Below are 13,368 nucleotides of genomic sequence, written 5' to 3' on the forward strand. Positions count from 1 at the left end.
TCCAAACAGCTAGACGTTAAAAGCTAGTTGTGTTATCATAATCTTCCTACCATAGAGTAGCCATTTGATCCTAGTGATGAAATAGGCCGGTGGTGTTATATTAAATTGAATTTCATATGAAAATACTTATATTTTTCATACCTTGGTAAAAATAATTAAAAATTTCCGCTCTGCCGCCTGCCTCTGGAACTCCCTAAACCTTGACCCTGAGCTCCTGTCACCATGACTGACCGCCCACCCATCTGAGCTCCCGAGTGGATCCTCACTCCAGCCACCCGCCCATCGGAGACCCCAACGCCCCGATTGTGGACCTCACCTTGACTGCCCGCTCACTGGAGCTCCCGATGCCCCAACAGCAGAGCTTCGCCTCGTCTGCCTGCCCATCCGACATCCCGATGCCCTGACCTCTTGTCCATCGAAGCTCTCAATGCCCTGACCGCCTGCCCATCTGGGCCAAGCGCACTTCACTGCTACATCGGGAGACGAGCACTTAACAGTAGAAGGACAGCTTCTTCCCTGCTGCCAACAGATTTCTGAATATCAATGAACCAAAGACACTGTCTTACTTTTCATGCACTACTATTTTTTTTTAATTTATTTATAGTGATGTGGTAAGATGGTTAGAATATGAATTGATTCTGCCACAAAACACCAAATTTCATGACTTGTTCATGTCAATAAATTTGGATTCGGATTCTGATTTCATTCCTGGACCCCTGCTCGGTGATTTTCATAGATGACTTGGTTGAAGAAGTTTATCAGTAAATTTGCTGGTGTCACAAAGGTAGGAGGTGCTGTGGATAGTATAGAAGGTGGTTGTACGTTACAAGTAAAACACAAAAGTCTGTAGGCACCGTGACTGAAGTAAAAGCACAATGCTGGAGAAACTCAGCAGGTTAAACAGTGTCCTTCACACAGTAAAGACAAATTGCATAACCAACATTTTGGGCTTGAGCCCATCATCAAGGTATGAACAAAATGTTACATCAGCTGGAAGTGACATCACTCCGTGAGCCAGAAGTGACGTTGCTGTAGTTCCCAGTGAGCGGCACTGGTAAGGCTGGGGGCTGGTGCAGATGCTCGGGGCACGCGCTGTGACAGTCGCTGGTGGGGCTGGATGTTGCGCGGTCAAAGTTGTGGAAGGGGGAAGTCGTCACGGATCAATGGCGCCACCTGGCACGTGCATGTGGGGGAGGTGGGGAGGTCATAGAGGGCCGCTGAGCTGCCCGCAGGTTTAGACAGGCACACTTTTGCAAAGTGGCTTTTCTTGCCGCATCGGGAACAATACTGGTTCCTAGCAGGGCAGTTTTGGCATGATCATCGATCTGACCTGCACCAGGACCCACAGTAATTACAGGGGCGCAGGGCGCCTGCCGCAGCGACGTTCTCCTCCCCAGCTCGGCCTGGGGCTGCAGCTGCAGTGTGAGAGGGCCATGAGGGAGCCTAGGGGAACCTGGAATCGAAGGCTTTGATGGGCAGGACTGCTGCTTCCAGGGTTTGGACCACTTCCACATTTCTGATTAGAGCAAAGATGTTGTCTTCCAGCAACTTCTGCCGGATGGCCCTCGAGCGTAGCCCTCAGACAAAGGCGTCCCGGATCAGCCTCTTGACCTCCTCTACACCTTCCCTGGGTTCAGCCAGACACAGTCGGGCCAACTCTCACAAGTGTCCCAGGTAAGACTCAGCCATCTCCCCGGGTTGCTGGGCTCGGGTGTTGAGGAGGTACCTTGCACAGACCACATTCATGGGGGGCTTGTACAATTTCTCAAGAGTGTCCATTGCGCTCTTGTACATGGAGCAGTCTTTGATTTACCTGGAAGGCGCAGGGACCCAGCTTTGACCGGAGTAGGTCCAACCTCTTCCGATCGGAGTCCAGGATGTCGCTTTCGTGAGCCTCGATCATTGCCTCGCCTGCAAGCTGCCAGATCTCAAAGTGTGTCTGGGCTTTCAGGTGGCGTGGGTCGACCTTGAGGCTCCCTGCGCACAGAAGTTTTTCCATAGCCACCGTGGGAAAATTTTGTGGATTAAATTGTGGTGTGCTGTTAGCCAGAGTCAGGCACACACAAGATAAAGACTGTACAACAGGCTTTAATCCACAGAGCCAGGCTGGCTGTGGCTGGAGCAACTCTGAGTGAGGCCTCAGGAGGCCAGCGTAGGCTTATATCCCGGAGGGTGATTGACACCCGACTGGATGGGGCTTGATTCTTTCAGGCCGGCTGATTGACAGCAGGCCAGGTGTTGTCCTGTCCCCTTACACTCCTGCAGGTACAAAGGTTTCCCCCTGTAGTAGGCCGGTGGTATACCACCACACATTGCCCTAAATGAAGGCAAATAGATTCACCCTACCCATTCTTCTGGGTTACTCCAGCATCAAGGTTGTTGACATTAAAGTTAGCCTCAAAGATATATCGGGGCACAGTTAAGCAAATTGACGGGGATGTCATAATAGTTTGATCAGCAATAAAGGCTAGTAAAATTCCATTAAAGGCATCCTATTATGTGTGCAGCATGCTTCATCTTAATAAATAAAACAAATACTTCATGGAGAAGTGGGACATTTCAAATTTGGAAGGAGACGAGGGACAAAAAAATAATAAACAAGACCAGAAATATTTATTTTAACAACATCCTAGCCAAGATGAGGAATTCTGATGGGATGAAATGAACTTAAAGCCACATTTAAGATCAATGTCGCGAATTTCTTTTTACGTTGAAAGTGACGTGGAAATCTTTGAGACATCAGTGGATAATGTGCAGAGTGTCCAAAAAATCTTGCCTCGAGGCAATTAACTATAGAAGCTCCAGTGATACAGATCTATTTTTTTTAAGAATGCTCGACAATGTGGCTATCTGCTGGAAGAAGTAAAATATTAACAGAATCTGGAACAAAAATAAATAGTGGAAATGGGTGACTCACCAATATATAATTAAACAAATAAATGAGTTAACAGGGCCACAATGGAAAGATTGATGAATTTATTACATTATCAGTGTTTTCACAAATGAAAATCGATTTTCTCAGACTATCAGGAAATACTTTAAAAGGGGCACTGGTCTCATTGTGGCATTCGTTCAGAGAATTTCGGCAACCTTGCGAGTCTCAGTGTAATTTACAGTAAAAATTACTTGTAGCCCTCTGTTGCTCTTTCCAAAGATTTTACCTTTTGGCTCAGCTAAAGTTAACATTTTAAACTTTTCGTCAAATCCATAAATATCACAAAAGCTACCTAACAAAATGCCTGACGCACTTGAGTTTAAAGCGGTCGTAGTTGGTAACACTTTTGAATGCAAGTCACAGGCTGAAGTTCTGGCTTCCAGCCCCAGCCAGGGTCCTGAAGGTAAAAAATTCAGGCTGATTCATCTGTGCAAGGCTGGACCATCCTGAGGGTTTTTGGAGCTGTCTGCTTCCATCCTGCCCTTTGTCCGCAACCAGGCAGCGGAGGATGGGGAGGGCAGACAGGTTTGTGAGGGAGTGGAGAGGAGGATTAAAATGGCTTGCAGGTAAACAAGAAACGCTGCAGATGCCGGCGTCTAGTGCCGGAGAAACTGAACAGGTCATGCAGCGTCCATAGGAAGTTAAAGGCATCGGGTTTCTCCGCCACCTTTGGTACTCCACAAGACATCAGCATCTGCAGATTTTTATGTTTACGTCGATTTGGTTTCCTCCTGACAAAGGGCGTAGGCCCCAAACCATGACTTCCTTTTGCTCCCTATGGAATGCTGAGGGAGCTGCTGAGTTTCTTGAGCACTTTTTTTGTACTTCGAATTGATTGCAACTGGGAGCTAAAGATGGCCATTGATAAACAATAGCACAGATGCTCAGCAATTCAGTTGCCTAGTCAGCGTCGGTCTCAACAGGCAAGGTTACATGCCTGATGTATGTGAAGTGTGGTAGGAAAACCCTTGCACTTCATTCAGAGTCAAATGCTTATTACCAGCACAAAGAGGCACAGCTGGCCCTCACATCTTTGTTCCTCATTGTCATTGCCGGGAAATTATGATAATTATGTGGAAATTACAGGAACTTGCTTTTTAAAGCAATTGAGGCAAAAATAAGAACAGTATTAGGCTGCAAACTATAATTACGCGGCATATGCTTGCACCTGACACAACAGGCCAGTTTCTGCTGAAAGCATTCTTTAAAGTATTATCGAATAGGGAAGGTCAGATATTTCAGGAATAAAATACAATTAATGCAAAGTCAGAGAAATATCTGCGTAGCGATTGGCGTGACGGTGTTATTGCGCCAGCAACCGGGGTTCGAATCTGGCACTGTCTGCGAGGAGTTTCTACATTCTCCCTTGTCTGTGAGGTTTTTCCCCCAGGAGCTCCCACCTTCCAATAATGTACAGGGTTACAGGTTGATTGGGTGACACAGATATCAATGGCTGGAATCGGCTTCTACCGTGTTGTAAATATTTTCTTTTAAATCTTGTTTTATTCCAGCAAACCTTTCAACTTGTATCTTGCTTTTTTTGGGGGAATAAATCAGTACTGAAGCCTTTGACTCTATTGCCTGAGAAGGACTGTGGAGCACATTCCTCAGGTTCAGCTGTGCATTGAAATTTGACTGCAACCTCTGTGATTGGTCTGGAAGTCATGATTCTAGCCAACAGGTCCAAAACAGAGCAAGGGTGGTGTCAAGTAAGCCTTTATTAGAATGCCAATACTGTTGCAAACTTTTCTTGTAACTCCAAAAAATACTAAATGACAAGAATCCTAGGATTAAAAATAGAACCTTGGACCTAGCAGCGAGACATTGAAAGCTTTGAATAAAAATGAGTGGCTATGTAAAATGGTCTGAGGATAAAGTCACGAGAAAGAAGAGTGTTTGACCAGTTGACAAGGGCGAAAACGCTGTGTGTTTTTTTTTAAATAGAAGAGCACATATTTACATCAGAGAAAGCTTGGAGGCCCTGAAGAACATTATTGAAGCAAATGCATTTTTTTTTACACAAAATATACAATAGCAATGGTCACCAATGAAATCGGTGCTTTAAAAACATCTACATCTACTTATTTCATTGAATTCCACTTTGGAGCTGTAATTTGGAATTTGAACGTGTATCTCCATGGTCAGTAGGTATGCCTCGAAAAAAAATAAATACACTGTGAATATGCTCATAACTTGAAGAAGGGCTCAGGCCCGAAACCTGCCATGGATGCTGCGAGACCTGCCGAGTCCCTTAATACACAAAAGTGCTGGAGGTACTCAGCAGCATCCATGGAAAGGAGCAGAGAGTCAACATTTTGGGCCCGAGCCCTTCAACAAGGAGCACAATGGCACTCACTTCATAAGATTCCCCATTGACACCTCGGAGGCTGGATGTTCACTGGACCATGCAAGGAATTCCTGAGCCTCTCTGATGGTCTATTTGTTCCAGTTGACAACCCTGTTACACAACTACATCTTTGACGCGTGTCTGGTCAGAAGCAATTTCCTTGTGTCTGACTCCTCTTTATGTTCATTCCCAGGACGCAAGACTATCATTTACATATTTCCCATCCCTCAATACCCTAAACCAGATGGTTTACTGAGACAGCAGGTCAAGAACCAAACACATTGCTGCAAGACTATGAAAAGCCAGAATGGGAAAGAACTGCATGTTTCCTTCCCAAAGAGTGGGTAGTGGAGCAGAAAGGCCCAACAGGATACTGATCACCATGTTTGTGACTAACATTTCACTTCATTAATCGAATTCATATAGAGATTTCCTGGATTGTAAGATTATATTTCTAGATTACGAGATATGAACAATGTCACTACAGTATTTCCCACTCACATACAATGTCAGAGATGCCATTACAATGTCCGTGGCTCATACCAACCTGCCAGGCTGTTTGTCTTGTCTGACCTCCCCTCCCATCCTGGGAGTTTGACATTCCCAGAGAGTCAGACAAATCCTTGCTAACTTCAGCAGATCTTCCCTCTAGAATGGCCGCCTCCTAACAATGGATCAGTTGCTCAAAGTTCATGTATATAATCAGTTGTAGAGGATCAACTTTACATTCACAACATGTCTGAATTGCCAAAGCAGGCAAACTAGAGAGAGAAACAAAAAATCTCAAAGAGAAACTTTAAATGATTTAGGCAAGGCTTACCTATTAGTTGAAAATATAAAGTTGCCAGTTGTGATCGATGACCTTTTAATGATCTGCAACAGATAGAAAGTGACACTGATATTTACAGTTGTGTCTGTTCATGGGGTTGCTCTCAAGCCTGCACAGAGTAAAATCAACAGTATCTGGCATTGGCATGAAATGTAAAGATTCTACGTTTTGCTGGAGGCACTGAACCAGCTGGCTGTGAGCAACACTGTGTCATCTGGGCATGCTTGTATCAATAGTGAAATAACATCACCTTAATCCACATCTACTCATTAACTGTCCATTTCAAAACAATCATTTAATTACTCCGCATGAACCATATAATTAAGTATTTTGACCATATTGGGCCCAGAGCTTATTCATGGGCACTAGCAGAATTATGGATATTTTACATGATTTTTTTTACAGAAGGGAGGAGATTATTCAATGTGTCGAAGCCCTTTCTGCCCTGTTTTATAACAATCCCATAAGATCCATTCCCTGGGAGCGGAATTTTGATTTTCATCAAATGCTCATCCAATTACTTTTTGAATCAATGATTGAACCTGCTGCACCTTGTTACCATATTGATCAAGACAAGCAATAAAGTCAAATCTTTGAGTGGATTTAAGGCAGAGATTGATAGGTTCTTGATTAGCCAGGGGAGTTATGGGGAGAAAGCCGAGCAGTGGGGCTGAGGGTGAAAATGGATCAGCTCATGATTAAATAGTGGGCCAGACTCGATGGGCTGAATAGCCTATGTCTTATAATCCAAATGTTAACAGTACAAGGTCCTTTGACCCACAGTGCCCATGCCAACCATGATGTCAAATTAATCTTATCACTATATCTCTTACAGCATGTGTCTGACTAAATGGCTTTATTCATTGCTATCGTATCTGCTTCCACCACTTCTCCTGACAGCACATTCCAGGCACCTACTGTGGTCTAGACTCAAAATGTCAAAGGTTATGGCAGAGCTGAGTGGGAGAATGGTTCAGCTCATGATTGAATAGCAGGGCAGATTTGATGGGCTGAATAGCCTATTTCTGCTCCTATGGTCTTATGGACTAAGATAACCACCTCTGGTTTAAATTCCATATAGAATATTTTGGAGGATCAAGAACCAAGGAACAAGAACAAACAAGATAACAAAATCATTCTGGCTAAGTGGTTGCTTCAGCCCCAATGTGTTTTGTGAGTTTGGGGTAGGAGTTTATATTCTGATTTATTGGGCCACACACATAATTCTGCAGGTCCAAGGAGGATCTTTTCTTCAACAAATAAACCGTTCCTTACCCGTGCCCAATTGCAGAGGCAATTGAATTCCAAATTGTAACAATTTTGGGTTAAAAAAAAATTCTCCTCCCGTCACCATGGATTCTTTTGCCAATTGTGTTAAATTTGTTTTCTCAAATTCTCTGGCCTTTCACCATCTGGAAACAACTTTTCCTTATTTCCATCAACTTTAAGCATAGCAGCTATCAATTTATTATGCTCAAAAGAGAACAAAGTCAGCCTTTCCAAATCATCAAATTCTCTCAATTCAAAGATCAACCAAGTTTGCTGAGCTATCTCCTGGACCTTCAGGGTTACCTTACAAAGGGCTGATCAGTATCGCACACAGATCTTCATCTGGACCTTCAGGGCTACCTTAGAGGGCTGATCAGTATCGCACACAGATCTACATCTGGACCTTCAGGGTTACCTTACAGAGGGCTGATCAGTATCGTACACAGATCTACATCTGGACCTTCAGGGTTACCTTACAGAGGGCTGATCAGTATCGCACACAGATCTACATCTGGACCTTCAGGGTTACCTTACAGAGGGCTGATCAGTATCGAACACAGTTCTATATTGACAGCTGAAAAACACTTTAATGTAATATGCTCATTTTTCAACTTGACTCTGCAAACTAAACACCTGGACAATTGATGTTGATGCAAGCTCTGAGAAATTGTCTTGCTAATTTAAAAACAGCATTTTTGTACATTTAAATTTAGACACGCAGCACAGTTATAGGCCCTTTCAGCCAATGAGGCCGTGCTGTCCAATTACACCCAATTTACTTACAACTCCCTTACATTTTGATCAGTGGGAAGAAACTGGAGCCCCTGGGGAAAGGCCATGCACACATGGGAGAACATACAGATGGCACAGGATTTGAAACCCAGTCTCGATCACTGGCGCTGGAACAGTGTTGCACTAACCGCCGTGCCATCCCATACACTAACTGTGTCACCCCATGGGTTTTAGTTTTAGTAGTAAAACTAGTTTGTATAATTTTCAGTCAGGATGGGCCCATCAAAATACCAGCACTGTCTCTTTTTAGGCACATATTTAAAATGTTCTTTAAAGCATGCCTGTCCTTGACATTAATTGAATCACAGGTCTGCTTCAGAACTCTCAAAACTGATGAACCTCAATGGCTGGCCATTTTTAATCTGCCTTTCTAAATGATAACCAAAGAAATTCATTGCAGTGCCAATGCTGTGTTGGAAGGGAAAGGTTCGGTGGGTTCAAAGTATAGCGGGTTTGAACACAGGTTGAATGCAAAAATAATCTTTATTGAAACCTACACAAAGGGATCGCAACAAGGAGAACACTCACAAGTACTCTTAATCACACAACACCGTGCAACCAGTTACATTGGAATTAACACGACTGATACCAGTAACTGCTTATATGCTCATAAGCACAGCACAACCCAATCAATTCGGACTTAATACTATCAATACCAGCAACTGTTTATACAGGCTCATCACAACAAAGAATTACAAAATGCTACCCGCCATTCCTTGTCTAACATGGGCACGACTCAGATTCTATCCACAATTATAACAGTATAAAACAGCCCCGATCCGTATGTAGTACACACCTTACCAGTGACTCCTCCAGGATTGTCAACAGCAGGGTTCATCTCAGGGCCGTAGAGCAAAAGAGGAAGAGTTTCTGCACATTGAGGGTCCCATAATCACTAGGTGGTTCAAATGGAAAATTAGTCAGGTGTGCACTAATGAGTGGGCAGAGTCCAATCTTGATGGGCAAGTGATGTGACTTCTGAACAGGTTTCAGACAGAGTGGTCACACAACCCTCCAAAATCTACCTTCTGACAATGTTACAGACGGTGAGGCCACATGACCCTCCACAATCCACATTCCCACCAGATTCCAGACAGAGAGGCCACATGACTCTTCACAAATTCACGCTACAGCCACATTAATAATCTATTTCAGTGAAAAATACGAGTGATTGTTTCCAGGTGAAGTCAGGCTGATCCCAATGCTCCTTATGATTATCATTGGGTTGTTTGCTGTTCTCCCATGTTCTGCCCCACAGCTAACATTAACCTGAGCTCCCAAGTCCAGAAAACGTCTGTCATTCAACAGACACACAAAAGGAAAAGCGTACAACAGACTGCCTTTCTTGCTGACATTAGGATGCTTCAAAAAGCAGCACCAATTGACCATGCTCATTGGAGATGCATATTTATACAGTAAAACCCAAGGTATCTGGCTCCTATAGGGATTAGTAGATGCTGGATAACTGAATTTTCTGATTGCATGTTGCATTATTGGGGAACTGACTACTAAGATGTGCCAATTTTAAACATTCAGATTTTTACCTATTTCTGCAATTTTTTTTGCAGGAGGCTGCTGGTTGCTTGAATTCTGGATAACAGGAGTTTTACTGTAGTGTGTGTGTGTATACTGGAGTTGAGTGCAATACATAAATATGCTGGAGGAACTCAGCAGGTCATTCAGCATCCATGGGAAATAAAGGGTGACCAACATTTTGAGCCTGTGTCCTTCATCAGGAATAAAATGAGTGTGTATGTGTCTGTCTGACTGTGTATGTCTATGACCGTGTGTGCCTATGTGTGTGTACATTTATATGTATACACATATTTATGTGGATGAAATATAACTAGTAAGAAAATAATGTATTGTTTGATTCCTTGGCCATCCAGAGTGCAGCACAGACGTGGACTATGAATGGCAATGTCTCTGGGAGGATATCTATTTGCTCCTCAGGGAGAAGGCACAGAATGCAGTGTGCATTATGCTTTGTTGGGGTGGAACCTTCAATGGTGGAGGATTACTCAGCAAAGAATTATACTGGGTCTGAATACATTGTTTGCAGTGGAAAACAAGCCAATGGTCCTGCACACTATTTTATAACTAATGTTTCAATATTTTTGAGCTCCTTGATTTAGCATTTGCACTACACATCATTTAAAAGCAAGAATTTGTAGATGCTGATCAAATAAAGAGACAAAATGCAGGAGGTGCTCAAGAGGTTAGGCAGCATCTGTGGAGAGAGAAGAAGGACTAATATTTCAGGTGGATGTCCTTGCATCAGCCCTTCAGGAAACAAAGAGTTTGTGCATCGAGTATGTTTCAATCCCATTTCTGGACAAATGTCAGTGAGCAGATGCAGCTCAGATTCCTTGCAAAGAGTACAATTATAATGATAGTTCAAAAGCTGCATGGGTCCTGATTTCTTCAGTATCACACAAGAAATAAGCATAATCTGGCAACTGATCAGACTTGGCAAAGAAGCACTCGTATTAATAAAGACCCTGTCAAAATGACAGGGAATCAGAAAGAACCCGACAGCCATCCATGTCATTCTGAAGCACAAAAGATCATTTGCTCAAAGCTCAGTCCTATTGCAGAGGAGGAAGGATCATAAGGCACTGATGCAGGGTGGGAGAGGAAGGACCAGAGGACACAAAGGGGAAACCTTTGAGAGAGCAACGAAAGGAGCACATTCCGGAGATCCTGGCTGGACCAAACTGGAAGGCCTGGAAATGGATTGAGAAGGAAAGAGAAAGGACTAAAAGATACTGAAACTGAGCAATCTGTTTCCGGCATGTTGGCAGAGGAACGGATATTTAAATGGACACTAATGATATTCCAAGCACATTGGTGCAACTGTTTTTTTTAAGACATACAGCAAGGTAACAGGCCCTTTCAGCCCACGAGCCTGTGCTGACCAATTGACCTGCATTCATCAGTATATTTTGAATGGTGGGAGGAAACTGGAGCATCCAGAGGAAACCCACGCAGACAAGGGGAGAATGTACATACTCCTTGCTGACTCAAGCCCCGGTCACTGGCGCTGTATCAGCGTTGCCCTAATCAGCTGCCCAGTTTCCGTTGGAAACTCTCTGACTTGGAGCGTTAGCTCAGCTCCTCTCTCAAAGATTGTTATCTAACCAGCTATGAGTTATCAGTGCTCCATTATTTTTCCGATTTGAGCAAATGCAAAATTTACTCCATTTGCACATTTTAAGTTCCACAAAAGCATTGTTATTTTACACATGAGGTAACTGCTCAACATTTCACACCAGTGACAAAACCTGGAGCAGTACAGTTCTATGTACACAAGTGAAGGATCAACCTCAGTCACTGCTCTCATATCTCTGGAGCAAGTCTGGATGGCACTGACCACTGCCAAGTGCCCACTGATAAATAGCTGACACATGCACACATAACACATTCTGATTCACCAGGGCACTGTGCTATTGAAAAATCATGGCTCTATAAAAATGTGGGCGTAAGAGCCTCAAATCCGCAGCAATTATAGTAAACATTCCTCCAACTCTCCAATTACAACATTCAATGATCAACTCATTAGGGACAACATTGGAAATAATTTCACAACTAATTCCCATTGAGACAGATTGGTTATATATTTTCAGTCCAAACAAAATAGCTTATTGTTTCAGTCTTCAGATTATATCTTTTATGGTAAAAATTTCCAGGAAATTATTCACAGGCCACCATTTTTGATGTCCCTGCCAATCACAAATTATGCCGATTGGTTCACATTTAATCCTTTCTTACAATTACTCGTTGAATGCTGTAATGACAACAATTTTGCGCTCAATGTTAGCAAAACCAAGGAGATGATTGTGAACTTCAGAAGGAAGTCAGGGGAACATGACCCAGTCCTCATCGAGGGTTCAATAGTGGAGAGGGTCAGGAACTTCAAATTCTTGGCTGTGAACATCTCTGATGATTTGTCCTGGGGCCTCCACGTTGATGCAATCACAAATAATGGCTATACTTTGTGAGGTGTTTGAGGAGATTTGGTATGTCACCTAAAAGTCTTGAAATCTTCTACAGGTGTTCCGTGGAGAGCATTCAGGCTGGTTGCATCATTGCCTGGTATGGAGGCATCAACTCTCAGGGCAAGAATAAACTCCAGAATTAACTCGGCCTCCAACATCACAACTTCACTCCATCATCTACATGATGGCTTCAAAAATCAGCCTCTATCCTCAAAGACCCCCACCACCTAGGCCATGCTCTCTTCACTCTGCTACCGTCGGGGGAAAAGGTGCAGGTGCTTAAAGACGAGCACTCAGCGGCACAAGGACAGCTTTTTTCCCACTGCCATCAGATTCCCGAATGATCAATGAACCTTACTTTTCGTGCACTACTAATTAATTTTTAAAAATTTTATAGGAATGCTGTAAGATGGTTATGAGTGTTTGCATTCTGACGCTGCTCCAAAACACCGAATTTCATGACTTGTTCATGTCAATAAATTCTGATTCAGATTCTGAGTAAAAATAATTCATTAATTGAACTTTGGTATTATTTAAATCTTCTTATTCACCACTAAAGCAAAATGTCTTAAAAATCAAGTTGCGGGCATCTTGATTATTAATAAAGAATATACAGACACAGTCTTTGAATTTTTCATTTTGAATAAAAACTGAGCATGAATAAAATTTAGTCCCAGTTCTTTGATCATTACAAAGGCAGCTCCATACTTCAATTATCATTATTGTTTAATATGATTAAAAATTACAATCTTGTGGCTAATCTCTCCTGATACAAAATTGTCTGGACAAAATGCAACCAGTGTATGAAGAATTATGATGGAAATCTTCCTTTATTTATCCTGAAAAATGATTTGAACAATGGAAGAAGAGCTGCAGAATTCAAAGAGCTCTTTCAGGAACCGACCACAATAAATTAACGGCATGGCAATTTATGCGCTTCATCTCATCTATGTTCTGCGGGAGATTGTGATTTAAATAATGCAGTCATTTCTTTAAGTCATTGGGCCATGATAACTTAATGCCAAATCTGTAGTCTCTCATTGATGGCTCCATGCAGGTCTTTTAATGGAATGAAACAGTATGAAGGATACGCTTTGTTGTTGGGTAATTCTGGAGTGCCTTTTGGAAAAAAAAGTATATTCACTCAATGTCACCCTTCTTTACCAAACATCCAAAGCCTCCGAATGCAGTGCTTACC

General features: G+C 42.8%; 1 protein-coding gene across 2 annotated transcripts in view; it reads right to left on the reverse strand.

The window, feature by feature from the left end:
• The window catches only part of LOC138746180 (amphoterin-induced protein 2-like), a 159,624-nt gene that overhangs the window by 46,798 nt on the left and 99,458 nt on the right, over positions 1 to 13,368 (reverse strand). Inside the window, exons 1-2 of one of the 2 annotated variants that reach the window (XM_069904156.1) lie at positions 8,969 to 9,052; positions 6,103 to 6,155 (exon numbers count right to left, since the gene is read on the reverse strand). The gene's annotated coding sequence lies outside the window, so the exon portion shown is untranslated. Of the gene's footprint in view, positions 1 to 6,102; positions 6,156 to 8,968; positions 9,053 to 13,368 lie in introns of those variants that run through there. The other variant, XM_069904155.1, reaches the window with a different exon arrangement.

This window comes from Narcine bancroftii, chromosome 11 (assembly GCF_036971445.1).
Source record: "Narcine bancroftii isolate sNarBan1 chromosome 11, sNarBan1.hap1, whole genome shotgun sequence".
Lineage (NCBI taxonomy): Eukaryota > Metazoa > Chordata > Chondrichthyes > Torpediniformes > Narcinidae > Narcine > Narcine bancroftii.